General features: G+C 37.4%; 1 pseudogene; it reads left to right on the plus strand.

Moving 5' to 3' along the window:
• The first annotated feature begins 13615 nt into the window (after nucleotides 1-13615).
• LOC130844566 (tigger transposable element-derived protein 1-like) lies at nucleotides 13616-19221 on the plus strand (annotated as a pseudogene).
• The last annotated feature ends 4918 nt before the right edge of the window (nucleotides 19222-24139 follow it).

A 24139-nucleotide genomic window follows, 5' to 3' on the forward strand; every position in this document is an offset into this window, starting at 1 on the left:
AAAATAAAATAAAATAAAATAAAATAAAATAAAACAAACCCAGATTCCAGAATTCAGCCATAATGCTCAGGGAATAATTCACACACTGGAAGAATGTATGTGTAATTTTTTCCTTGGGGGCCCTTTTGATTAGCATTTGTAGCACCAAACCCACATGGCCTAAGAAGCAGTAATCTGGAAGACACTAAAGGCAGAGTAGATAAAAATAAACAGAAAAATTGTCATTGTTTACTCACTAAAAGTATCTCCTTTACTAACAGAGTATAGCTAAAGTTTCTCTCTCCACTAATGAATTAATCAAAATCCAGGAAAAACATGAGTAAAGACTAAATATCTATAAGATGAAATTATCATATTCTCTTATCTTCATTGTTCTTATTGTTAAGTTGGTTTTATTTTGTTTTGTTTTGTTTTGTTTTTAACTTAAGAACATAATAGCTCATGAGATCAATTGTACTAACGTCTTTCTTGGCTTTTTATTTTTCTATTGCTGAAATATCAATCACACTTGTTTAGTAGAAGACATTAAATACTGCGTGCATGTGTGTGCATGTGTGTGTGTGTGTAAGCATTGGAAATGATTATTAAAGAAGACAGTATTATTGTGAGAGAACAAGGATAGAATGACTCAGGATTGGCTACATTTCCTTTACTTCCTTTCTATTTCTCTAGGGACCTTCCATGGAGATAATTAGAATATTGGCTTGGCTGTTATTGTCTAACAGAGTTGCCTGTCATTAATAAAACCTTTACCTGCCTTTGTACACTGTAACTACAGTGCTTATATGTAAGGAGTGTTCTGCTTTCCAATAAAGCAGATTTTCCCAAAGGCTTATTTGTTGTTAATATTTTGCAAAGAAGATTAAATCAAGAAAACTTTAACATTTTCAACTAAGATTCCTCATCTGAAGTACAGTACACAGAAAATTACTTGACTGTTTTCTCAATTCTCCCAAGGATGGTATAAAACTAGTACTATTCTAGATGCACAGGAGAAAAGTTAATTTATTACATATAATGGATGCCTTAGGGCATCAGGGCTTAATTCTCTCCTAAACCAGGTAAGAAAGACTTACAGCTATATTTAAATATAATTCCTTGGGAGTTTGGGATTAGCAGATGCAAACTATTATATATAGAATAGGTAAACAACAAGGTCCTACTGTATGGCACAGGGAACTATATTATTCAATATCCTGTAGTAAACCATACGGAAAAAGAAAAAAAAAGAACAGATATATATGTGTAACTGAATCACTTTGCTGTATACCTGAAACATTGTAAATTAACTATGCTTCAATTTAAAAAGTTTTTTAATCGAATATAATTCCTTAAATAGTCCATTGTAACTTCAAAATAAAGTGAAACTCCTAGGTAAACAGCTTTAATAATTTCAATCTGTCATGAATATGGAGGCTGATTTGTTCCCCCCCAAAAGTTTAGCTGTGCTTAATCCTTTGAAATTAGTTTAACAATGAAAGCAGCATTGTAACCTCAAATATTTTATGGAACAAGACTTAGTGGGCTAGTTAATTAAAACAAGACCCACATAGTATATTCATGAGCACTAACTGCTTGAAAAGTCCCAACTTGGTGTCAAGATCAATAGGTTTTATTCCTAGTTAGGTCAGAAACTTATTGATAGACAACCTAACTGACAGACAACCTAAGTTTCCAAATGTTTTGACTTCAAACACTCTATTGAAAAATATAAAAACAAATTACTATAAGCACCACCTTTCTCACTGGGAATGTTGAGACAAAGTCTTTACATAAAGGAAATCAATATGTATTTATATCTTTTGTACATATTTTATAAATAAGAAACTAGGGGACTTCCTAGGTGGCACAGTGGTTGGGAATCCGCCTACCACTGCAGGGGACACGGGTTCGAGCCCTGCTCCAGGAAGATCCCACATGCCGCAGAGCAACTAAGCCCCTGCACCACAACTATTGAGCCTGCGCTCTAGAGCCCGTGAGCCACAACTATTGAGCTCATGTGCCACAACTGCTGAAGCCCACGTGCCTGAAGCCGGTGCTCCGCAAAGGAAGAGGCCACCACGATGAGGAGCCCTTGCACCGCACTGAAGAGTGGCCCCTGCTCGCCGCAGCTAGAGAGGGCCTGTGTGCAGCAATGAAGACCCAATGCAGCCAATAAATAAATTAATTTTTTAAAGCATTTGAAAAAAAAAGAAACTAGGACTGCAATATTTATTCATAGTGAGCGACTGTATCTGTCTTCCCGGGGCAGAACTCCTGAATGGATAAACAACAAGGTCCTACTGTAGAGCACAGGGAACTATATTCAATATCCTGTAATAAACCATAATGGTAAAGAAAAAAAAGAACAGATATATATGTGTAACTGAATCACTTTGCTATATACCTGAAACATTGTAAATTAAATATACTTCAATTAAAAATTTTTTAATTAAATATAATTCCTTTTATTTTCCCTTAAAGAAAATTTCAAAATGAAAGTGATAACAGAAAAAGCAGTGTATAAAAAGGCAAGGAGGGAAATGAAAAGAAATACATGAACAAATAACATGGTGGAGCCAAAATACATTAGATACTCAGTGTATTTTCAGAGTCTACACAATGCCCATAATTATTTAATGTTTCAACTGAGAAAGTTTGTATACATATATTCTGTCGACATATAGTGCACAACTGCGAACGTATTTTGGACAATTATGTGTGAAACCCTCATCATGACCATTTTTGTTGAACAACTATACTACAAGTAGAGGATTTTCTGAAACTGAAATTGCTATTTGCACGATGTGATGCATTGAAGCAATTCAAGGCTTTCATTCCACTTCACTGGAAATGAAGATTCACTATATTAACGTTCTCTAGACACTTATGTGGTGTGAAATTATGCCCCTCAATTACAAATTCTTCCAGCCTTCTCTCTCTTGGCTTCTCTATTTTCAAGTCTTATTTCAAATACTCCACAAAATATTTGGCCTCACTTGGCATAAAAGAAGCAAACCTCTGTGCCTTCTTTTTTCCCACATTTCTATGGAGATAATAACACTTGCCTGTCTCATAAAGATATTGTGAAGCATAATATTTTGTAAAGCACTTTAAAAATCTTAGCCATGAGGGCTAATGGAAATAAAAACTGTATTGTCATCTATTCCTCCTTCTCCTCTCAGGTTGGCCATTTTCTTTTTGTTTTTGTTTGTTCGTTGGAATGTTAAGAAGAAATATTGTTTTGCTAGTGAATGTTGAAGCTTAGTTTTATTTCCTTAAACTTCTTTCCTTTTTGATTTCTTTGTGACCTCTTCTGGTTTCACTGCCATTAAAAATCAGAGATTGCTTCCAAGAACCCACCTAGAACTGACTCAAATGTTACCTGTTTTACAGCCAAAGCACCTGTATACGGTCTAATCTCACAACCAAGGATCCTCCCGAATACTAATTCAGGATTTAAGGCCTCGCGGCAGCAGTACTGGACACTATTGCCACTACACGACCTTCCATCCATGCTCTGTATCCACCAGACCTATATTTGTATTAATTGAATAGATTCTCCCTCTCATGACACTGTGAATGCCCTTGAGGGAAGGGACTGAGTCTAACTACAAAATACCTAGCACAATGGTCCCCTCACAGTCAGTATTTTTAAAAAGAGTTAAAGTAATTAAATAACACTACATTTTACACTTCCTAAGCTGGCTGCACTGCAGAAGTCTTTGGAGCCAAATTGGACTGAGCCTAGAGGTGCTGCTCCCCATTATTTCTAAAACTCGAAGTAACCCAGGTGTGAAGAACTGCTTGACAAGCCTCCAGGGGTTCATCTGGATGGCTTTCATGTCTCTGCAAGCCTAATCCTGATGGCACTCTTCTCTCTGGAGCTGCTGATACAGGACTCCACTGTAAGATTTAAAGATATGAGGTCCTTTTCTATCTACTATACGACCATGTCTTCAGAAAGGTAGTCTGAGAAGGCATCGAAGTACATGATGAAGGAACACAAGAAAACGTGAATCGAGGAGTACATAAAGCACACAATGAAAGGATGATGCTTAGTCAGTTACTTTGCTAGAGAGGCCTTGAAGTTGGACAGACCCAAGTTCCTGCTCTGGCTCTGCAACTTGCTAGCTGTGTTATATCGAACAACTTACTTAACCTCCCCGAACCTCTGTTTCCTCATCTTTAAAATATAACTTTCCTTGGAGAGTTGTGAAGATAGTTTTACTGTAAATAATACTCACACACACCTGACCCAATGTAGAAGCTCAATAAATGGCATTATCATTATTAGAAAACACACCATGGAAAATTAAGGACAATGAACAACTAAAGAGTCACCTTAACCAAAGTAACAAGGAAACACTTACTTCTGAAAACAGCCCCAGGGAGGAGGGAGGTTTTTTCAGTGACGAGGCAGGAAGTCACAACTTTCTCTCTGTTCTAGCTCACTCATAGGTGGGTTCAGAGGATGAAAACTTTGGTAGAAGAATTACAATTCAAGAATATAAAACCACTGCGCCTGAATAAAATGATTTCCAATTTTCCCATAGTGTCACTCCCTGAGAAGGAGGAGCTCCAGATACCACAAAGCCTTCAACGACCTGGCCAGTTTCAATAAAACAGGAAAGAAGGAGTGCAATGCAGCAAACGTTTCAACTGATATAAAGTTCCACGTCTTATTCCTCAGGTTCTATGCAGGAAGCAGGACCAAGTACCAGGCTCCACACTGGAGTAATGTTTTCTTCCAGAATTCTGGGGAAAGAGGCGTTTCCCAGACACAGATAAAAGGTGACATAGTCACTCTGCCTCCTCTGCTCCCAGATTCTTTTCTAGGAAAATAAATTGGAGGTATAGCAAAGAACACATTTTAGATGCAGTTGTTCAGGTATCTCAGAAAAACATGATCTCAAAATATGATCCCAGATCTCAATAGGAGGAGATCATGTAGCTGCTGTTTCCCTCTAAACTGCACAAAGAACGAAGTCACAGAAGAGATCTTAGAAAAATTAAAGATACGGACAGACAGCTAGCTAGATGGGTAGTAATAGACTGATAGACAGGAATTACTATTAGTGAAATCCCATCATAGGAGGGCTCTCCAGGGTGAAGGATGTTAAACTTAATGCTTCAAAAGAGATTAAAAACATATTTGAAGTGACAGTTCTTGATCGATCAGTCAGATAAATAGGTGATGATTTGCCAGTGGGGAGAAAAATAAAGTCTTTCAGTTTGTCTCAACCTACCTGAGCTAACACAAATAATTGCAGCTGACCCCTGAATAACACATGGGAGTCTACGTATCCACAGATTTTTTTCAACAGTAAATACTGCAGTACTACATGATCCAACCCTTGGTTGGCTGGTTGAATCTGCAGATGCAGAACCACCTGCTGGAAGGAACTACATACAGGCAGGGCAGACTATAAATTACATGCTGATCTTCCACTATGGGAGGGCTGGCGCCCCAACCCCCACGTTGTTCAAGAGACAGCTGTATTACGTTTTCCAACGGAAGCATTGACAACTTGGATTCTAAGATTACATAACCCATTAAGAAAAGAGATTGGGGACTTCCCTGGTTGGCACAGTGGTTAAGAATCCTCCTGCCAATGCAGGGGACACGGGTTCGAGCCCTGACCCAGGAAGATCCCACATGCTGAGGAGCAACTAAACCCTTGCCCCACAACTACTGAGCCCACGTGCCACAACTACCGAAACCTGCTCGCCTAGAGCCTGTGCTCTGCAACAAGAGAAGCCATGGCAATGAGAAGCCCACACACCACAAGGAAGAGTAGCCTCCACTCCCTGCAACAGGAGAAAGCCCATGCGCAGCAACGAAGACCCAACACAGCCAAAAATAAATAAATAAATAAACCATAAAAAGTTAAAAAACTTAAAAAAAGAGATTGATGTCTACCGACAAACGAATAGATATGGTATATATATATGTGTGTATACACACACACACACACACACACACACACACACACACACAATGGAATATTACTCAGCCATGAAAAAGAATGAAACAATGCCATTTGCAGCAACATGGATGGACCTAGAGATTATCATACTAAGTGAAGTAAGTCACACAGAGAAAGACAAATATCATATATCACTTACATGTGAAATCTAAAAAAAAAAAGATACAAATGAATTTATTTACAAAACAGAAATACACTCACAGACACAGAAGCAAACTTATGGTTACCAAAGGGGAAAGGAGGGGGAGGGATAAATTAGGAGTTGGGATTAACGCATACACACTGCTACATATAAAAGAGATAACCAACAAGGACATACTGTGAAGCACAGGGAACTGCACTCAATATTCTGTAATAACCGACAAGGAAAAAGAACCTAAAAAAGAATATGCATATATTATATATAAGATTATATATATACGTACAACGGAATCACTGTGCTGTACCCCTGAAACTAACACATTGTAAATTAACTATATTTCAATACAAAGAAAAGAGTTTGGACAGATAAATGGGACAACAAAGCACATAGTTCAGGACACAATGCCATTTTTTATTACATGTAAGTTAAGTAGCTTACAATGTAGACATTTTGAAGTAACTGTGACATGAGCTAAATGTTTCCGGAAGTCCTAATAAGTAGCATTTCATGAAGTTTCCCGTCTAGTTTTATGTTTAGTGTGTTGCTGAAATTCAAGAAGTCACAGGTAGAAAAAGAATTATTTGGCTGACAGATTATAAATAATGGCTATATTATGGGCCAGCCAGTTTTTCTTTCCCTTTTGGTGAATGTGTAATGGGAGGAAACTGGGAAGAGGAAGAATTTCTAGCCTGCTGTTAAAACAATCAACTCATTTAGCCTCAAAATGTATTGTGCAATTTGATATTTGGAAAGTACTTGGAAATACAGTCAATTTTTAACATCTCTATAAAAAAGCTAAACAGTATTCATAGATTTTTCTGTAATGCTTAATTCCGGAATAGTGAAATTTTAATTCTCTTAAATTATATTTCTCATCAAGTGAATTAAGCAATTCAAATGCAAACTTCCCCATTACTTGAGCTCTTCTCTGATTTTCTACAAAATTTATAAATTTATACTTTAGCTTCTGCTTGAATACATTCTGGATTGTCTTTTTCTCTTGTTTGTTATTGCTATTGCTTCGATTTTTTTTTCTTGGTGTGTTTTGGTGGAGAGAATATTATAAACTCCTGTGACCATGATACCCATATCTTTCACATTTTGCTATCACCCACAGAAGCTAAAACAGTTGAGTATTTACTGCATATTCATTGGCTTAAACTGAATAACCGTCTATAAAGGACTTTTAAGGTCCTATGTCCATTTCTCTGTTTTCAGGACCATACATCAATCTAGGGAGAGGTAAAATCAGTACTTTTGTTAAATCCCGGGAAAAACTGGTTTTCACCGCTTGTAAAGGCAATCCTACCTAATGTCAAAATTATTTACTAAAAGGAAATTCTTCATATATGTGTACACATATACAGAGAGATAGGTAGATACAAAAATACTTTATCTTTGTTCCACCCAAAAAGCTAAAATTGGCATTTGCTACATTAATATTATGTAGGAATGCACCTTATAAGGTCTCTCTCTGCAAAATATCAGGGAAAAACATGGTGATGATTAGTGAACAGAAAGTGGAAAATATTCATGAAGCTAGAAGGCAGGAACAGCTATTAAGAATAACATTTTAATTCCTGTCATGAGATCTTGAAGCCCAACTTACCAATTTTATTCCCCTTTCAATACTGCATTTTTAGTTTTGCAACACCTTTTCACTGAAAAAGAACTATGTACCTCATAGTACATCTTAAATGTTCTCACCACATACACACAAAAAGGTAACTATGTGAGGTGATAGCTGTGTTAACTAACCTCATTGTGGTAATTATTTCACAAGTTATATGTATATCAAACAATGCCCACCTTATGCTTACACAATGTTATATGTCAACTCTGTCCCATTGAAGCTGGAGACAAAACTGTGTACCTCAAAGTAAATGAAACTGGGGTTCAAGAAGACTTCAAGTAACTCAAAACATGAAGATGCCCAGGGACTATAAATCACTAAAATTCTAGCAATCTGTCTCTTTTCCTGACATCTGATCAAAGTTTCATCATATATTAATTATTGTTTTGAGCAAAGGCCCTGAATTTCATTGAGTTCACTGGCTCTAGACACCTACAAATATGTTTTGCTATAAATTACTGGCACTGTTTCTGTTGATATTCAGTATAATCAAACATTTGTAAGCATGCTGTCTTTTCAATCTGTTCAGCTGATGCACTTTACCTGATCTTTCATTAAAGTAATCAAAACACTTGCTGTGTCGCATCTAATGAATGTTGCATGTATGATTAAGTGTTTTCATTCATATTGCAAGTTTGATTTAATGTAATCTGCCTTTCAGACAGCCATTAGCCTAGCTCCTACGTGAATTCGATTAATTGGCTGAATTCTTCCAGATGTCCATTAGGCATTACAGGAATTTCTATGTAGAAACAGCAGGGACTGTCTAGCACAGAACCAAACAATGAAATGTTATATTGCTGCCATGACTTACAAAAAGCTGGATTCATTTTCATTAATAAAACATCTGTACTCCTGCACAGCTATGCATTGAGATGCATTTATTTTATATGTTTATTTCTCTTATGACTGTAAATAGATAGTTAAATAGAAGCACATTTACTGATATTATGTGGACCCAGGGTTTAGCAGATGCTGATTGACAAAACAGATCGATTCTGAAAGTTTACAGAAGGTCCTAAACAGAAAAAAATACACTAACAGACACCTGTTTGAAACAGAATTAAAGAATGTCTGAGATTACAGCAGTAGATATGAGTATTACAATGACATGAGAGACTTACCTTGAAAATGGTTTGATTGTCCTACATGCTCCAAACCATTGGATCTCTTTAAGAAAAAATGGCAAATGTGGCTTTTGCTGGGATGACTTACACTGTTGTTTGGAATAGCTTTCTTTTGCTTTTAGTTTTGTATCCTCAGTTCTTAAAGAGCAGGGAGAAATTTACCCTTGTGCAGATACTAGCTCAGTGTATTTTACTGCTTAATAAATGTTATTACCCATCATCTGGGAGGTTTACCTTAACAAATGATTGAGACAAAAGGTAAATTTCAAACAAAACCAGCATTAAGGACAATCAAATACTCTCCAAGACCAAATATTCATCTTAAAATTGATTAACACAAAAATGATATTTTGTGTCTCTTTTACAAGGATCTACAAATTGATTTTAGCAATTGAAGTTGAAACTCTTTTCTTATGCCTAAAACTATGAAATGACTATTTTGTGATTATAAATCATCCCTGCTATAAAGACATACAGTGTTTGAACTTTGGGGGATTTCCTTGGTGGTCCAGTGGTTAAGATTTCACCTTCCAGTGCCGGGGGTGTGGGTTCAATCCAGGTTGGGGAGCTAAGATCCTACATGCCTCCTGGCCAAAAAACCAAAACATAAAACAGAGGCAATATTGTAACAAATTCAATAAAGACTTTAAAAATGGCCTGTACTAAAAAAAAAAAAAAAAGACTAAGTGCCTTTTATCCTTTCTTTGCAGAATTAGACAAAGTATATAAACTTGGTAGGGTGTGGAGAAAAGGGAACACTCCTACACTGTTGGTGAGAATGTAATTGGTAGAACCACTATGGAGAATAGTAAGGAGTTTCCTTAAAAAAACTAAAAATAGAACTACCATATGATCCAGCAATCCCACTCCTGGGCATATATCTGGAGAAAACCATACTTCAGAAAGATACACACAGCCCAATACTCATGGCAGCACTGTTTACAATAGCCATGACATGGAAGCAACCTAAATGTCCATCGACAGAGGAGTAGATAAAGAAGATGTGGTACATATATAATGGAATAATAGCCATAAAAAAGAATGAAATAATGCCATTTGCAGCAACATGGATGGACCTAGAGATTATCATACTAAATGAGGTGAGTCAGAGAAAAACAAATATCATATGGTATCATTCATATGTAGAATGTAAGTTTTTTAAAATGATACAAATGAACTTATTTACAAAACAGAAACAGACTCACAGATTTCAAAAACAAACTTATGGTTACTGAAGAGGAAATGTGGTGGGGAGGGATAAATTAGGAGCTTGGGATTAATATACATACATTACTATATATAAAATAGATAACCAAAAAGGACCCACTAAATAGCACAGGGAATTATACTTAACATTCTATAATAACCTATACGGGTAAAGAATCTGAACAAGAGTGAATATATGTATATGTATAACTGAATCACTTTGCCATACACCTGAAACTAACACAACATTGTAACTCAAATATACTACCATAAATTTTTTAAAGGAGAAAAAAAAAGTATGTAAACTTGGAGAGAAGAAAAAGCAATCTTCTCATAATAAAATATACATGCAAATCATTAATCATAATACAACTTTTTCTAAAATAATTGAACTTTGAAATTTTAAGTTTTACCTGAAATAGCTTCCCTATTAGTAGTTTCTACTTCACTGGGGCTTTTTAAAAAGTGAGTCTTTATTATCTAATAGTTTATTTTAATTATGATCAGGTGAAATTATATTATTTGGAGAAAGGCACCTTTTAGGAATCAGATGGTCAGTCATATGTGCCATGTTAATAAGATGATGTCAACAGGATTTCCAAAATGGGGCTTGAACAGCCAATATCTGCCTTGACCAGAAGTTTGTTGGCAAATTTTTGGAAAATAGAAAATCCTATAAAAGGAAAATAATCGATAGTCTGCTTATTGGTCTTGGTGCTAAAATGCAGACTTACAAATACTAATACTCATTTAAATATATTTGTATTATTTATATAATATTATAATAACAGAATATAATGTATAATAATACTTATGTAATACATATTATAAAAGTATAATAGTTTAAATATATTTTGTTATATGTTATAATCATAGACTATATGATAATATATTATTTATATAATACATAGTATTATAAAAGAATACTAATTTAAATATATTTGGGACTTCCCTCGTGGCACAGTGGTTAAGAATCCACCTGCCAATGCCGGGGACATGAGTTTAATCCCTGGTCTGGAAATATCCCACATGCCGCAGAGCAATTAAACCCAGGCGCCACAACTACTAATCCTGCACTCTGGAGCCTGCAAGCCACAACTACTGAAGCCCATGCGCCCAGAGCCTGAGCTCCGCAACAAGAGAAGCCACCGCACTGAGAAGCCCGCACAGCACAACGAAGAGTAGCCCCCACTTGCCACAGCTAGAGAAAGCCCGCACACAGCAACAAAGATCAAATGCAGCCAAGAAACTAAAAAAATTTTTTTAAATAAACATATTTGAGTTTACCAACTTTTTCACAGTCATTCAGCAAAAATTCATTGAACACTTACTGTGGAAATATAAAGACATATAAGCCACAGTCTCTGCACTTACAAGGGAAGCCATGTAAGCACATTCCATAACAAGTACCATAATAAACGCTGTTCAAAGTCCTATGAGAGCATAAAAGGAACGTTCCCCTCAACTCCCTGAAGCTTTACAGAGGAGTTAATATTTGAGCTGCATCTTGAAAGATGAGTGGAGTAAAGCAGTCGAAATAAGAGGAGGGAGTGGGGAGCAATAGGGTACCTCAGGCACTAAGAACAGTCGTGCTGTTCCCCACTCCTGATGTTTTCTCTTGTGTCAAGGGACATCTGTTAGACTGACATGACTAACCCTTGCCTCTCCCTCCTTTACTCATTCCCCACCTGGGGAAGAGGAATGATTTCATTTGATGAGTCAGGGACCAGAACTCAGTGTGCTTAGCTCAGCGACCTTCTTCCTCGCTCCTCTTTCTGATCAACCAGGTCTGCGCTTGGCCTTACCCAAGCATGGAAGTGATTGGTTGCCCCTGAGAGAAGAGGCCGGTAGTTATTCATTTCTTTCTGGGATAAGATGGGTAAGTGTGTCTAATTCTGGAGTTCAGAATTAAGAAGCCCCTTCTTTTCCACATGTAAGCCACATTCTCCAACCTAGCCATCATTAGGAATAAAAGTGTTATTTTCCTCTCAAACTGCCTCCTTTATCTTTCTCAGTTGGTTTTGAACTCAGGCTGGAAATTAGGATGCTATTTATTTCCCCTCCCCGCCCCCCCAAAAGAAATCCCCTCCAGACATGTACAAGCATAGAGCCATGAAAGTCGCCTGTTCAGTGTGGAAGCACAGAAGGATTGAGAGGAGAAGTGAAAAATGAGACTGGAAAGTAAGGAGGCCAGACTGGGAAAAGCCGCCAAGCCTGGATAACAATTTGCTAAAATACTTTGTTGTAATTATAAAAATGAAGATGTTATCTACGAAAAGGGCTACATGCCCGAATAGAGCTTCCCTGGCGGTGACCCTCAGCTTCTTGGGCAGTGACCCTCAGGCTTTATTATGCATTGGAATCATTCGGGGACCTTAGTAAAATACAGATCTGGAGCCCCATTCTCAAAGATTCTAATTCAGTATGAGCACAATATGGGTCCAGGAATCTCTGTGTTTGACAAACCTCCTGGGCTAGGTGACCCTCATGCCAGAAAAGTTATATAGTAGGCTCTATATAAACAAGTTTGTTTGGGACATCCCTGGTGGTCCAGTAGCTAAAACTCCACACTCCCAATGCAGGGGGCCCGGGTTAGATCCCTGGTCACGGAACTAGATCCCACATGCCACATCTAAGAGTTTGCATGCCACAACTAAAGATCCCACATGCAGCAGTGAAGATCCTGTGTGCTACAACTAAGACCCGGCATAAATAAATAAATAAACATTTTAAAATAAATAAATAAATAAACAAGATTATTTTAAGCTGCTGGTCTTTTAATTTCAAATGCATTTCCAATATCCTGCATATGTGCTCTCCTTTTCTCACAATTGCTGGTTTTAATGTCATATTTGTATGCAGATGATTTCCTACCTTTACTGTATGTTTGCTTTTACTGGTGAGCTTTTCCATTCATAATGTTCTTGTTTCTAGTTGTGACCTTTTCTTTTGAGAAGTTGCTTTGGCATTTGTTGCAAAGCTGGTCTGGTGGTAATGAATTCTCTTAGCTTTTGCTTGTCTGTAAAGCTTTTGATTTCTCTGTTGAATCTAAACGAGGACTTTGCTGGGTAGGGTATTCTTGGTTATAGCTTTTTCCCTTTCATCACTTTAAATACATCGTGCCACTCCCTTCTGGCCTGCAGTTTCTGCTGAGAAATCAGCTGATAACCTTACGGGAGTTCCCTTGTACATTATTTGCCGCTTTTCCCTCATGCCAGAAAATTTAAAACCACCCTTGGAGAAACACTATTTGAGGGTCTAAGCTTCAGTTTTACAGTTCTAGAAATTCAACTTATCAGAATACCCAAAAACATTCAGATTCATGATAACCAAATTCCCAAGATATCTGAATACAAACCAGAACGCTGCTTTATGGACAGTGAGAACTCTAACAGTAAAAGGACTGGAGTACTTGGGACTGCAGAGAGCACATTCTCTCCCTGTAGGAAACCCCATATGGGCAGCCACATTACACCAGCAAGGTTGCTTGATCACCTTGGAATCGTAGTAGTGGGAGTTAGTTGGGTGACCTTTACTAATGGCATCAAGCCAGGCTGATGGTTCCATCTCCACTGTCAAGGTTGACTTGCAAATGGGACTGGAAGCTGCCAGTCAGAGGCCCCGTGCCCAGCGCCCTGAAGATACATGGCAAATTCCTACTCTTGATTTCTCCTTTTTCTAGGCTTCTTTTAACATATTCGTCAGGTAAGATTAAATATAATTGATAAGATTATAGATTTAGATATACTAATATTGTCACATGTTCCTGAAAATCTATGGATGTTACCTTGATAGAGTTCAAGTGCTTCCAGAAATGTACCTCCCCATGTACAGAGTATTGTTTCGGGTGGAATATTTCTACAAAGGAATGCAAGCTTCATGAGGTCTGGGATCTTGACTTCTCGTTCATCACTTTATCCCAAGTGCTTAAAATAGTGCCTGACATCAAAGAGTAGTCAACAAATGTATTTTGAATGAATGCATGATTAGTCTCATGTATTACGTGACCATTTTTTTTTCATTTTTATTCTCCTAGGAAAAACATAATTTCAAGATCTGCATCCCACAAATTAGCCATACACCTCAACAAAATGCCCAAAGCAAAATACTTTGCTTTTGTTACACGTTGTCAGAAATTGCTTTGCTTTCTAGCATCAAGCTCTGGGGAGTTTATGTCTGTGAGTTCCCAGCTGGTGAAAAGGAATCGGAACTCTCTGCTTGCTCAAGAGTAAAAGAGGAATGGAGCTGACTAAATACCGTTTCTTTTCATGTTTGGGATGGACAGCTGAGTCTAAGAACTTTCTCCTGGGTGTGTGAGTGAATGTCACCCAATACTCCCTGTACCCTCTTTACAACAAACATGAGGAGGAAGTTCCTCAGCTTCTGAGCTTAAGAAACATTAAAAAATATTCTGAGGCTCCAACTAATTAAAAATGAAATGCAGCCAGCTAAGCTCCAGCCATTTTTAATTTACAATATTGCTTTGCTTCCGAGGCAAATGTGGACAAGTCACAACTTCTTTTGATGCCTGAGGGATCGAAAAAATTAAATCAGCAGGATTGGCTATTGATGTTTTCTAGCAAATGTTTTGAAATCTCTGCCTTTCATCCATCTTGCAGGAAAACAGGATTGCTTTGTGAGCCTTCAAAGATATTAATTCCTTTAATAAATCCTGATTTGGATGTTAAAAACTTCCAACCATTAGGTTTCTGTAGCAATCTCTACATCAGGGGTAAATGTTGCCCGCAGGCAGACTCCCAATTTTTTTCCAAGTATCATCGCTCTTAGTCTGAAACTGGAGCTAACTAACACCACAACAGATTAAACACACCTTCTGTTCAGCCTCGTTTCATGGGATTTCTTTGTTATATTGTTTGCAAGGCAAATTTCATGACAGGCTGTTTGCTTTCCTGGTGATCAGCACTTAATGAGATAAAGCACAAACATAAGCAGTGACTGTCCCAGTTCTGTGCTTTGATCCCTGCCCCTCTAACCAATGTGAAAAAAAGATGGGGCGCAACTTGAGATTCTATAAATGTAGTGAGTATTTGTCGTGGAGTAAGCCAATCGGAGCTCCATCCAATAAAACAAAATAAAAATCAAGTGTAGCAAGTTAAAGCACAAATACACAGAGATAATGCCATGTGTGTACACATGAAAGGTGGATTTGAGGGTGATAGAAAGTTGACCCTATTGTAAAAAATTCTAGCACAACATCTATCTCTCCAATAATTTCATCACAGTGATTATCCAAATGTAGTAGACATGAGAAGATAGCAACAAAACTATCAGATGACCCTCTTGAAGACAGCATTATTTTACCGGGGGTTCTTTTATTAAAAGGAAGCAATCATGACATTGGTTTAAACTGTTGTTCTAAGGCCTTCTCATTGAAATTCCTCCTTAAGGGAACAAATTGTGATGTGTGTCTGCTGGAAAACAGTATAAAGTTTTCTCTTTTTTGTCCAAGCCATTAAAAAAGAAAAAAAGAATGACACAGGGAACTGTATTCAATATCCTGTCATAAACCATAATGGAAAAGAATATGAAAAAGAATGTATATATACATATATGCATAACTGAATCACTTTGCTGTATAGTAAAAATTAACACAGCATTGTAAATCAACTATACTTCAATAAAATTTTCTTTTTAAAAAGAATGATAGGGACTTCCTAGGTGGTGCAGTAGTTAAGACTGCCTGCCAGTGCAGGGGACACGGATTTGATCCCTGCTCCAGGAAGATCCCACATGCCATGGAGCAACTAAGCCCGTGTGCCACAACTACTGAGCCCGTGTGCCGCAATTACTGAAGCCCACTCGCCTAGAGCCTGTGCTCCGCAACAAGAGAAGCCACAGCAATGAGGAGCCCTCGCACCACAGTGAAGAGTAGCCCCTGCTCGCCACAACTAGAGAAAGCCTGTGTGCAGCAACGAAGACCCAATGTAGCCAATAAATAAATAAATGAACTTATAAAAATAAATTAATTAATGAAAAAGAATGATAAATAGACTGGCTCCTGTGGAGAAAGAGAGAAGCTGAATAGTGATAAATGAATGAGCCAACATCTTTCCCCTGGAGACTAAACTAAAGAGAGAGGGTCTAGATAGCTCTTGACTTTAGAAAGGGAGCTGACCAAAAGAACGCTAGTGCAGAGAGCAGTATTAGGAGGATTTTAAGGGACAGTTTGAGAGCCTGTGACTCAGTAGAGTCTGGCGTCTTTTTTCTAGAAGAATCTTTATCGCTTTGAATTAATGATTTACTTTAGACTAATATTTCCTGAAAGTCACAAGTCCTAAGAATATTAACCACACATAAATAAACAATTTTTTCACAATACTGTTGGCCGTAGAACTATATATTTAGAGATACATTTTTATTCTTAAATATTTTGCTTCAGTAAAGGCAGAACATTTGAAGTTAACCAATGATTAACTTTGACAACAGTAATTACACCCACGAATTAGTTTTTCTAATTGTGTATTTATTACATGTATGTATGTATGTATATTTCTATCTATACATATACATAATTAGGTAGTTGTTTTAAAAGATAGAATCTTTAAAGTGTTTGATATAATGTTTAATTTTTCATTATTATAACCTTGATTGGAAAAAAGGAACAATAAAATGTATCTCTAATTATACTAAAGTAAGTCAGGAAGAGAAACACAAATACTATATGATATCACTTATATGTGGAATCTAAAATATGACACAAATGAACCTATCTGTGAAACAGAAACAGACTCACAGACACAGAGAACAGACTTGTGGTTGCCAAGGAGGGGGGGGCGGGTGGAGAAGGGATGAATTTGGAGCTTGAGATTAGCAGATGCAAACCATTATATACAGAATGGATAAACAACAAGGTCCTACTGTACAGCACAGGGAACTATATTCAATACCCTGTAATAAACCATGATGAAGAAGAATTTTTAAAAGAATGTATATATGAATAAAAATATTAGATTTTCCAAAAGTAAATTTTTAATTTCATTCCTCAAGAATGAACTACACTTACACTTTACAGGCATACCTCATTTTATTGGCTTCAGAGATACTGCTTTTTTTCTTTTTACAAAGTAAAGGTTTGTGGCAACCCTGCGTCGAGCAAGTCTATCGGTGCCATTTTTCTAACAGCATTTGCTCACTTCGTGGCTCTGCATCATATTTTCATAATTCTCAGAATAGTCAAACATTTTCATTGTTGTTGCATTTGTTACCGTGATCTGTGAGCAGTGATCTCTGAAGTTGCCATTGTGATTGCTCTGAGGCACCACAAACCACACCCACGTAAGAGGGCAAACTTAATCCATAACTCTGGTGTGTGTTCTGACTCTCCACCAGCCGGCCGGTCCCCTGTCTCGCTCCCTCTCCTCAGGCCTCCCTATTCCCTGGGACACTACAACTGTGAAATTAAGCCAATTAATAACCCTGCAATGGCCACTAGTGTTCCAGTGAAAGGAAGAGTCGTGTGTCTCTCACTTTATATCAAAAGCTAAAAATGATTAAACCTAGTGAGGCAGGCACATTCAAAGTCAAGAAAGGCCAAGAGCTAGGCCTCTTGCGCCAAACAGGTAGCCAAGTTGTGCACACAAAGGAAATGTTCTTGAAGGAAATTAAAAGTGTGGCTCCAGTGAACAGATGAATGACAGGAAAGCAAAACAGCCTTATGGCTGATAAAGAGAAAGTTTTAGTGGTCTGGAGAGATCAAACCAGCCACCACATTCCCTTAAGCCAAAGCCTAATGCAGAGCGAGGCCCTAACTCTCTTCAATTCTGGGAAGGCTGAGAGCAGTGAGGAAGCTGCAGAAGAAATGTTTGAAGCTAGCAGAGTTGGTTCACGAGGTTTAAGAAACATTGAAGTGCAGGGTGAAGCAGCAGGTGCTGATGTAGAAGCTGCAGCAAATTATCCAGAAGACCTGGTTGAGTTAGTAAATGAAGGTGGCTACACTACACAACAGATTTTCAAAGTAGATGAAGTAGTCTTCTTTTGGAAGAAGGTGCCACTGAGGACTTTCATAGCTAGAGAAGAGAAGTGAACGCCTGGTTTCAAAGCTTCAAAGAACAGGCTGACTCTCTTGTTAGGGGCAAACGCACCTGGGGAATTGACATTAAAGCCAATGCTCGTTTATCATTCTGAAAATTCTATGAATTAAGAGTTATTGTAAATCTACTCTGCCTGTGCTCTATCAATAAAACCACAAAGCCTGGATAACAGCACATCTGTTTACAACATGGTTTACTGAATATTTTAAGCCCACTGTTGAGACCAACTGCTCAGAAAAAAAGATTCCTTTTAAAATATTACTGGTCATTGACAACGCACCTGGCCACCCAAGAGTGCTGATAGAGATGTACAGTGAGATTCATGTTGTTTTCATGTCTGCCAACACAACGTCCATTTTGCAGCCCATGAATCAAGAAGTAATTTCAACTCTCAAGTCTTATTCTTTAAGATACATTTCATAAGTCTATACCTGCCATAGACGGTGATGCCTCTGATTAATCTGGGTAAAACCTTCTGGAAACAAGAAAAACATTCTAGATGCCATTAAGAACAATGTGATTCATGGGAAGAGGTCAAAATATCAACATTAAGAGGAGTTTGGAAGTTGATTCCAAACCTTGTGGATGACTGCAAAGGGTTCAAGACTTCAGTGGGGGAAGTAACTGCAGATGTGGTGGAAATGGCAAGAGAACTAGAAGTGGAGCCTGAAGATGTGACTGAATTGTTGCAATCTCATGATAAAACTTTAATGGATGAGGAGTTGCTTCTTATGAGTGAGCAAAGAGAGTGGTTTCTTGAGATGGAATCTATGCCTGGTGAAGATGCTGTGAAGATTGTTGAAATGACAACAAGGGATTTAGACTATTACATAAACTTAGTTGATAAACCAGCGACAGAGTTTGAGGGGACCGACTCCAATTTTGAAAGAAATTCTACTATTGGTAAAATGCTATCAAACAGCATTGAATGCTACAGAAAGATCGTTTGTTGAAAGAAGAGCCAATTGATGACGCTAAGTTCACTGTTTTCAAGGAACTGCTACAATCACTCCAACCTTCAGCGACCACCACTTTGACCAAGCAGCAGCCATCAACGTGGAGGCAAGGCCCTCTATCAGAAAAAAAGTTATAATTTGCTGAAGGCTCAGACGATGCTTAATATTTGTTAGCAATAAAGTATTTTGAAATTAAGGTTTCTTTACACATAATGCATACACGTAAGTGCACACATAATGGACTATGGTATAGTGTAAATATAACCTTTATATGCACTGGGAAATCAAAAAACTTGTGTGACTTGCTTTACTGCATATTCACTTCATTGCGGTGGTCTGGAAAGGAACCTGCAATAGCTCCGAGGTGTGCCCGTACCACAGTGATGTTCATTGTGCTTCACTACATGTTAAAAATTATATATATAAAAAATTATATATACACATATGATTATTATCCTTCACAATGGACTCTAAAGAGAACCCTCGTTGACTTTATTCACTTTGCTACCCACCCTCAGAGTTTCAGATTTTCCAAGTCTGAGGAGGATTCTGAGCACCTCTGTTTTTTAAAAACTCCATAGGCAAGTATAATGTATAGCCAGGGTTCAGACCTACTGACTTACAGGACCTTAAATGTAGACTTTATGGTCACAAATAGCATATGATGTGGCTGACATGTGGAATCTAAAAAAAGGGTACAAATGAATTTATCTACAAAACAGAGTTACAAATGTAGAAAACAAACTCATGGTTACAGAGGGGAAGGGATGGGGAGGGATAAATTGGGGGATTGGGATTGTCATAGACACACTACTGTATATAAAATAGATAACTAATAAGGACCTGTGTGTATAGCACAGGGAACTCTACTCAATACTCTGTGATGAACTATATAGGAAAAGAATCTAAAAAAGAGTGGATATATGTATATGTATAACTGATTCACTTTGCTGTACACCTGAAACTAACACAACATTGTAAATCGACTGTACTCCAATAAAATTTTTTTAATTTAAAAATTAATAAATTAATAAATAAGAAATTATGGTCATAATCGGCAACAACATCTTTCATTAATAGTAGAAATAAACTAAACAAATAAGTAAGTCTCAAATTACTCCGGCAACAGACTCACTACAGAAATTAGAGGCACTTTGTAAACCAAAAATTCTAATGTAGTAAATGCTAATGATGATGATGTTGGCCAAGTGGTGGAGTAGATAGTCCCAAGCTCTCACTGCCCCACTGGAACATTGAAAAATAAACAGAAATTGTCAGCACCAACTTTGACAGAACTCTGGAAAACAATCAAAGGTTTACAGCAACCAAATAAACGCTCAATCGAGAAAAAGACAACTTGAAAACTAAGAAAGCTTTGTGGCCTTTTTACTTGCACTTGCCTCAGCCCCATTCCGGCACAGTGGTAGTACTGAAACAACACGGCCCATGTTCCTAGTGTGGACCCTGGTCCATAGTTCCAGAGAAGCAGAGCAGACCTTATTTGCAAATTATTGTTCATGTCTATTCTAACCCGTGTGAGGCTACCTGAAGGGCCGACTCAGGCCCTTGTCTCTTTTTGGACTAACTGAGAACTCAGGCCAGAAAAGCTGAATGTATTGTTCAAAAAAGCTGCAAGGCATACTAATAACCCACAGACGCCTGAGGAGAAGATTAGGGTCCAGACTTACAATAGACCACCTAAGGCCTGGGCTGAAAAACTGAGAGAGATTCTTTGGGAAATTAGGACATTCAAAAGTATGCATGTACACAAGGACTATTCATAGGAATTTAGAGAGCCACATGCATGTCCAGAGTAAGGCACATGCTCAGAAAATATTTGAGAGGGCCCTAAATTTTCATCTCGGGCAGATCCCCAAGCTCAAGGCGAGCCTGGATAAGTGTTGGAGTGCCCCAGCACAGAGCCAATCTGCAAAGACTGGGAGAGGTGTTTGGTGTATGTTTTTGGTCTGTTTTTCTTTTCTGTTTTTTCCGGGGGCGGGGGGGGGGGGAGTGGGCGGGGTATCATTTTTTAAATTTATTGTATTTTATTTCCTGGCCTTCAAAGAAATCTCTGAAGTAACAGAGACTTCAAGGAACACAAATGACAAAATACATAGTCTTTGCAAAAATAGTTCAGAAAAGTCACTAAGCAATAGACTACCATAGCCTTCAATAGTCAAAAAATAAGAAACAGCAAACCCTAGAGAAGGCCTAAAACCTGATTTCCAGAGTTATCACATTATAATATTCAAAAATCCAGTTTTCAACAAACATCACAAGGCATACAAAGAAACAGGAAAGTATGGCCCATTCAAAGGAATAAAATAACTTGACCAAAACCAGCCTTGAGGAAGCCCAGACATTGGACTCCCTAGACAAAGACTTTAAAGCAGGTATCTTAAATATAGTCAAATCACCAAAGTAAAACATGGACAAAGAACTAAAGGAAATGAGGGAAACGATGTATGAACAAAATGAGAATATTAATAAAGAGAAAAATTATAAAAAGGAAACAAAGCTATACTAGAATTAAAATGTACAATAAATGAAGTGAAAACTCACTAGAGGGGTTCAATAGCAAACCTGAGCAGACAAAAGAAAAAATTACTGAACCTGAAGACAAAATAACTCAAATTATCAAGTCTGAGGAACAGAAAGGAAAAAAATGAAGAAAACTGAACAGAGTCTAAGGAACATGTGGGACACCATCAAGCCGACTAACACATTCATTATGGAAATTCTAGAGGGAGAAGAGAGAAAGAAAGGGATAGAAAGATTATTTGAAGAAATAATGGAGAGGACTTCCTAGGTGGTGCAGTGGTTAAGAATCTGCCTGCCAATGCAGGGGACACGGGTTTGATCTCTGCCCCAGGAAGATCCCACATGCCGCGGAGCAACTAAGCCCATGTGCCACAACTATTGAGCCTGCGCTCTAGAGCCCACGAGCCACAACTATTGAGCCCATGCACCGCAACTACTGAAGCCCACATGCCTAGAGCCTGTGCTCCGCAACAAGAAAAGTCACTGCAACGTTGAGCCTGCACACCACAATGAAGAGTAGCCCCTACTCATAGCAACTAGAGAAAGCCCATGTGCAGCAACAAAGACCCAACACAGCCAATAAATAAATTAAATAAATTAAAAAAAAAAAAGAAATAATGGAGAAAACTTCCCAAATATGATAAAAGACAAAGAAAAGTCCATATGACTTCACTGGTGAATTCTACCAAATATTAAAAAAAAAGAATTAACACCAATTCTTCACAAACTCAGCCAAAAAACTGAAGAGGAGGGAACACTTCAAAATCTATTTTATGAGTCAACCATTATCTAGATACTAATGCCAGATAAAGACATAACAAGAAAAGAAAATTACAGACCAAAATTCCTGATGAATATAGATGCAAAAATCCCCAACAAAACATAAGAATCCTAATTAAACAGCATATTAAAATAATTCTACACGATGACCAAGTGGGATTTACCTTAGGAATGCAATAGTGATTCAACATAAGAAAATCAGTCAATGCAAAACATCACATTAATAAGTATGAAGGAAAAAAATTATTATCTCAATTTAAGCAGAAAAGGCATTTAACACTTTTCATGATAAAATCTAACACTCATAATTTTTTAAGAACTTTTATTGAGATACAGTTAACATACAATAAACTGCATATATTTAGAGTGTACAATTTGGTATCCCAATCTCCCAATTCATTCCCCCCCAACCTTCCCCACTTTCTCCACTTGGTGTCCATATGTTTGTTCTCTACATCTGTCTCTATTTCTGCCTTGCAAACCGGTTGATTTGTACCATTTGTCTATATTCTGCATATATGCATTAATACACGATATTTGTTTCTTTCTGACTTACTTCACTCTGTGTGACAGTCTCTAGGTCCATCCATGTCTCTAAAAACTCAGAAAGCTAGGAATAGAAAGGAATTTCCTCAACATGATAAAGACATTTATTAAAAAAACCCAAACCCATAGCTAACATCTCACTCAATGGTAAAAGACTGGAAGCTTTCTCCTTAAGATCAGGAAGAAGACAAGAGCGTCCACTTTCACCACTGCTATTCAACATTTTACTGGAAGTTCTAGCCAGAGCAAATAGACAACAAAAAGAAACAAAAGACATCTAGATTGGGATGAAAAAAAAAAAAGTAAAATTATCTCTATTTGTGGATAAACATGGTCCTATATACAGAAAATCCCAAACAATTCACAAGAAAGCTACCAGAGCTCTAGTTAAGGAATTCAGCAAATTTGCAGGGTAAAAGATCAATATACAAAAGCCAGTTTGGTTTCTGCATACATGTAATGAACAATCCAAAAAGGAAATTAAGAAAGCAATTACAGGGACTTCCCTGGTGGTCCAGTGGTTAAGACTCCATGCTCCCAATGCAGGGGGTGAGGGAACTAGATCTCACATGCTGCAACTAAGAGCCCACATGCTGCAATTAAAAGATCCCGCATGCTGCAAAGACCTGGCAAAGACAAATATAAATAAATAAATATTCTTAAAAAATAATTATCAACTTAAAAAAAAAAAAAGCAATTACGTTTACAATAGCATCCAAAAGAATAAATTACCTAGGAATAAGTTGAATCAATGAAGTAAAAGACTCATACACTGAAAAACTATAAAACACTGCTGAAGGAAATGGTAGGAGAGCCAAATAAATGGAAATACATCCTATGTTCTTGGGTAAGAATACTTTATTACTATTAAAATGTCAGTACTACCCAAAGTGATCTACAGATTCAATGTAACCACTATGAAAATTTCAACACCCTTTTTTGCAGGTATGAAAACAATATTCAAATTTATATACAATTACAACAGACCCTGAGTAGCCAATGGCAAAGAAAGCTGAATAGCTAAAACAATCTTGAAAAAGAAGAACATTGGAAGACTCACATATCCCAATTTCAAAGCTACAGCTAACAAAACAATATGATACTGGCATAAGGATAGATATATGGACAAGTGGAATAGAATAGAGACTCCATAAATAAACCTATAAACTTATGACCAATTTTTACAAG

The sequence above is a fragment of the Hippopotamus amphibius genome, chromosome 2 (genome assembly GCF_030028045.1).
Source record: "Hippopotamus amphibius kiboko isolate mHipAmp2 chromosome 2, mHipAmp2.hap2, whole genome shotgun sequence".
Classification (NCBI taxonomy): domain Eukaryota; kingdom Metazoa; phylum Chordata; class Mammalia; order Artiodactyla; family Hippopotamidae; genus Hippopotamus; species Hippopotamus amphibius.